Genomic DNA, 6,271 nt, shown 5'->3' with positions numbered 1-6,271 from the left:
ATCCCAACCTCTATTGCTCTCGCGTAAAGACTTTTTTTTTACGCGACAGGAAAAAGTGACTACGAATTCCCCTTTTTGTTTGCGAATCCCTGTTTGTATCCTTTGAGCGCACGCCCATTAAGTAGCGATCAAATCAAGGAAATCGATCAAACGATCCCCGTGCCAGCCCAAATCATGATCTTCACCAACTTGGATTTGGTTCTCTCGCGAAAATCGCGAGTTGCAGAGATGAGAACCATGAAAAGCAAGATCCCGAATAAGAAAACAGAAACCGAGGAAGAGGAAACCACAAGAGTGAAGACTAGTAGAGTCTCGTCTTTTGTCATTCTTTGCTCCTTTTTCACTCAATGATTCCTTCGAATTTGCCGACCAAAAATTCTATATGTCTATTCTATCTATGATATTTCTATATATATAGAATATGATATCTAATATGACATCCGATTTGTCAAAGGGATTGGATTGGTGACTTACCCATTCAGTGACTTTGGCACTGGACGTTCCAAAAACGGGTACTATCGGATCGGGTGAATTAGAGAATAGACAGAGGTCCGTTGGCATTTCAGCCTTTCTTCTCCTTTCAGGGCCTATCCGAAAGAGAATCCAGTACCTCTTGGTCCTGAATATCAGAATAGGACGAACGAACCGGCCTCCGCGGATATCTTTGCTTCGGAACAAAACCCTGCAATCAAATAGATTGTCCCAAGGGCGCCATATTCTAGGAGCCCAAGTTATGCTATTGAAAATTCGTTCCTCTAGCAGTTCCGGTTTGAGCATTCCGTTCCCTTTTTCAAACTCCACTTCTTTTCATATAGCAATCCCTGATCAAAGAGAGAACAATATCCATTTCAAAACATTTCTAACAGATTCCTTAGTTCGGACCGACGAAGTAATGTCACTCGACTATTATCAACCTGACTGCAATCTTTTTCTGTCGGTAAGGATTGCACCAGAGCACCTTCTACTTCTAATAGGCCATGAACTATAGATAGAGAAGAATCATTCTGAGCGAGTACATAAGAAGCGATCCACTTTTTTTCATCGGTTCCAGGGGAAGACCAAAGATCTTGCGCGGCAGGTCCGCCAGAAAAACTCAAAAGAGAAAGAAGTCTCGTTAATCTCTTCATGCTCGTTCCAAGTTCGAAGTACCTTTTGGCCAAAGAAAAACCCGCTTCCTGACACGATTGCCTCTTTATCTTTATATAGATAGATTCTATGGGGTTATTACTTAGTAAGTCTATTTTGTACAAGAGCCCCTCCTATCTGATAGAAAAGGGTCCCATGATCCCGAGCCGATCTTACCTTGGCTCGCAAACCCCAAGTTTGTCTATGAAGAGCTAATCTAATTGTATTTTTTTCTAGAATGGATTTCTTATGTGGAATACTAATGGATAGGGCTTCGTTGCTAAGTGCTACAAGATCTAGTGCACTGGAACTCGTGGTTATGGACCCGAATCCTTTAGTATGGAACATTGTCTTTTCCAAGTAAAAACCCCTAGTATATGAAAGAATGAAAAGGTGCTTTCGTTCTTGTGGAATAAGAAGCCCTCGTACCTTAATGAAAGGAAAATCGTAATTTTTCGTTAGGTATTTGACCAAATAGGATCGTCCAGTTCCTACAGAACCTATCACTAAAATACCCGATAGGGCTAAGCGGAACGAAAAGGGTTTTCCATGAGATGGTAAATGAAAACGATTAGTCCCACACGAGGTTTGGGAATAAGTGATTGTCTGATAATGAGCAAGGAATATACGTCTTTCTGCTAAAGAGGATCTATTAAACTCATAATTCATTAGATCCTTGTTATCAATGCCAACTAGGTATCATAAGTAAATGGATCCCGGTTGTTCAATCCTTTGATAACCAAGGTCATTCTTTGCTAAAGAGAAATGATCACTATGAGTCAGACTCAATAGAATTGGATCCATTCCAAATAGCGAGAATTAGGATTCTTGATCCCTCTCAATCTCTCTTTCAATTCGAGGATCCAGAGAGGTGTTTTCATAGTCATCTCCGAATATTTGCCATCTCGGAATATTTTCGATTTCATTTTTCTATGATATGTCTTTCTATATGAAAATTGGTTATTTACGATGTACGATGATCCCTGTTAAGCATCCATGGCTGAATGGTTAAAGCGCCCAACTCATAATTGGTAAATTTGCGGGTTCAATTCCTGCTGGATGCACACGAACGGGAACATTCCATAAGTCTATTGGAACTGGCTCTCTATCCATGGAATCTCATCCATCATCCATACATAACGAATTGGTATGGTATATTCATACCATAACATAAGAACAATAAGAACTCGAATTCTTATCGATACTGGAACTCAGAGCATAGGAGGGAAAGTCGATTTATGGATGGAATCAAATACGCAGTATTTACAGAAAAAAGTCTTCGTTTATTGGGAAAGAATCAATATACTTTTAATGTCGAATCGGGATTCACTAAGACAGAAATAAAGCATTGGGTCGAACTCTTCTTTGGTGTTAAGGTGGTAGCTGTGAATAGCCATCGACTACCTGGAAAAGGTAGAAGAATAGGACCTATTCTGGGCCATACAATGCATTACAGACGTATGATCATTACCCTTCAACCGGGTTATTCTATTCCACTTCTAGATAGAGAAAAAAACTAAAGGAGAATACTTAATAATACGGCGAAACATTTATACAAAACACCTATCCCGAGCACACGCAAGGGAACCGTAGACAGGCAAGTGAAATCCAATCCACGAAATAATTTGATCCATGGACGGCACCGTTGTGGTAAAGGTCGTAATTCCAGAGGAATCATTACCGCAAGGCATAGAGGGGGAGGTCATAAGCGCCTATACCGTAAAATAGATTTTCGACGGAATCAAAAAGACATATCTGGTAGAATCGTAACCATAGAATACGACCCTAATCGAAATGCATACATTTGTCTCATACACTATGGGGATGGTGAGAAGAGATATATTTTACATCCCAGAGGGGCTATAATTGGAGATACTATTGTTTCTGGTACAAAAGTTCCTATATCAATGGGAAATGCCCTACCTTTGAGTGCGGTTTGAACTATTGATTTACGTAATTGGAAGTAACCAATTAGGTTTACGACGAAACCTAGAAATCGATCACTGATCCAATTTGACTACCTCTACGGGATAGACCTCAACAGAAAACTGTTGAGTAACGGCAGCAAGTGATTGAGTTCAGTAGTTCCTCATAGAAAATTATTGGCTCTAGAGATATGGTAATATGGAGAAGACAAAATTGTTTGAAGCACGCACAGAACCGGAAGCGCCCCTTGTTTCAAAGAGAGGAGGACGGGTTATTCACATTTAATTTGATGGTCAGAGGCAAATTGAAAGCTAAGCAGTGGTAATTAAGACCCCCGGGGGAAAATAGGGATGTCTCCTACGTTACCCATAATATGTGGAAGTATCGACGTAATTTCATAGAGTCATTCGATCTGAATGCTACATGAAGAACATAAGCCAGATGACGGAACGCAGAGACCTAGGATGTAGAAGATCATAACATGAGCGATTCGGCAGATTTGGATTCCTTTCCTATATATCCACTCATGTGGTACTTCATCATATGATTCATATAAGATCCATCTGTCTAGAGATCGTCATATACATCTAGAAAGCCGTATGCTTTGGAAGAAGCTTGTACAGTTTGGGAAGGGGTTTTTTGAGAGAAAAGAAGAATCTACTTCAACCGATATGCCCTTAGGCACGGCCATGCATAACATAGAAATCACACGTGGAAGGGGTGGGCAATTAGCTAGAGCAGCAGGTGCTGTAGCGAAACTCATTGCAAAAGAGGGTAAATCGGCCACTTTAAGATTACCATCTGGGGAGGTCCGTTTAGTATCCCAAAACTGCTTAGCAACAGTCGGACAAGTGGGTAATGTTGGGGTGAACCAAAAAAGTTTGGGTAGAGCCGGATCTAAGTGTTGGCTAGGTAAACGCCCCGTAGTAAGAGGGGTAGTTATGAACCCTGTGGACCACCCCCATGGGGGCGGTGAAGGGAAAGCTCCCATTGGTAGAAAAAAACCCACAACCCCTTGGGGTTATCCTGCGCTTGGAAGAAGAACTAGGAAAAGGAAAAAATATAGCGATAGTTTTATTCTTCGTCGCCGTAAGTAAATACGTAACTAGGAATATGGAAAATTGCATTTTTGGAATTTGCAATAATGCGATGGGCGAACGACGGGAATTGAACCCGCGCATGGTGGATTCACAATCCACTGCCTTGATCCACTTGGCTACATCCGCCCCTTATCCAGCTAAAGGATTTTTTTCTTTTTTCCATTGATCATTATTCTATTTATTCTGACCTCCGTACTTCGATCGAGATATTGGACATAGAATGCCACTCTTTAAAAAGGAAAAAAGGAGTAATCAGCTGTGACACGAAAAAAAACGAATCCTTTTGTAGCTCATCATTTATTGGCAAAGATAGAAAAGGTCAATATGAAGGAGGAGAAAGAAACAATAGTAACGTGGTCCCGGGCATCTAGCATTCTACCCACAATGGTTGGCCATACAATCGCGATTCATAATGGAAAGGAACATATACCTATTTACATAACAAATCCTATGGTAGGTCGCAAATTGGGGGAATTCGTGCCTACTCGGCATTTCACGAGTTATGAAAATGCAAGAAAGGATACTAAATCTCGTCGTTAACTGAATTCTGAATAGAAAGATTAAGAAGAAAAAAAGATTCAAAATAAAGACAGAAATACCCAATATCTTGCTAGAACAAGATATTGGGTATTTCTGTCTTCAAAAATTCTTATATGTTAGCAGAAAAACCTTATCCATTAATAGATGGAACTTCAACAGCAGCTAAGTCTAGAGGGAAGTTGTGAGCATTACGTTCGTGCATTACTTCCATACCAAGGTTAGCACGGTTGATGATATCAGCCCAAGTATTAATAACGCGACCTTGACTATCAACTACAGATTGGTTGAAATTGAAACCATTTAGGTTGAAAGCCATAGTACTAATACCTAAAGCAGTGAACCAGATTCCTACTACAGGCCAAGCAGCCAAGAAGAAGTGTAAAGAACGAGAGTTGTTGAAACTAGCATATTGGAAGATTAATCGGCCAAAATAACCATGAGCAGCCACAATATTATAAGTTTCTTCCTCTTGACCAAATTTGTAACCCTCATTAGCGGATTCATTTTCAGTAGTTTCCCTGATCAAACTAGAGGTTACCAAGGAACCATGCATAGCACTGAATAGGGAACCGCCGAATACACCAGCTACACCTAACATGTGGAATGGATGCATAAGGATGTTGTGCTCTGCCTGGAATACAATCATAAAGTTGAAAGTACCAGAGATTCCTAAAGGCATACCATCAGAAAAGCTTCCTTGACCAATAGGGTAAATCAAGAAAACAGCAGTAGCAGCTGCAACAGGAGCTGAATATGCAACAGCAATCCAAGGACGCATACCCAGACGGAAACTAAGTTCCCACTCACGACCCATATAACAAGCTACACCAAGTAAGAAGTGTAGAACAATTAGCTCATAATGGACCACCATTGTATAACCACTCATCAACAGATGCAGCTTCCCAAATTGGGTAAAAGTGCAATCCGATCGCCGCAGAAGTAGGGATAATAGCACCAGAGATAATATTGTTTCCATAAAGTAAAGAACCAGAAACAGGCTCACGAATACCATCAATATCTACTGGAGGGGCAGCGATGAAGGCGATAATAAATACAGAAGTTGCGGTCAATAAGGTAGGGATCATCAAAACACCGAACCATCCGATGTAAAGACGATTTTCAGTGCTAGTTATCCAGTTGCAGAAGCGACCCCACAGGCTTGTACTTTCGCGTCTCTCTAAAATTGCAGTCATGGTAAGATCTTGGTTTATTCAAATTGCAAGGACTCCCAAGCACACGTATTAACTAGAATATAGATAATAGAAGGCTTGTTATTTAACAGTATAACATAGACTATATACCAATGTCAACCAAGTCAGCCCAAAGATTAGCTATCCATATAACTAAATTAACCAAACCAATAATTTTGTATTTGTAAATGAAGTGAGTCAAAGTGAAAAACTTTGATGGGTCTTTTCTATATGGGTTGCCCGGGACTCGAACCCGGAACTAGTCGGATGGAGTAGATAATTCTTCCTTGTTACAATAGAGAAAAATCCCTCCCCAAATCGTGCTTGCATTTTTCATTGCACACGACTTTCCCTATGTAGAAATAGCCAATTTCTATTCCAAAGAGGAAG

Source organism: Triticum urartu, unplaced genomic scaffold, assembly GCF_056163025.1.
Source record: "Triticum urartu cultivar PI428250 unplaced genomic scaffold, HENAU_Tu73 scaffold2, whole genome shotgun sequence".
Taxonomy (NCBI): domain Eukaryota; kingdom Viridiplantae; phylum Streptophyta; class Magnoliopsida; order Poales; family Poaceae; genus Triticum; species Triticum urartu.
Note: the sequence above shows the minus strand (reverse complement) of the source record.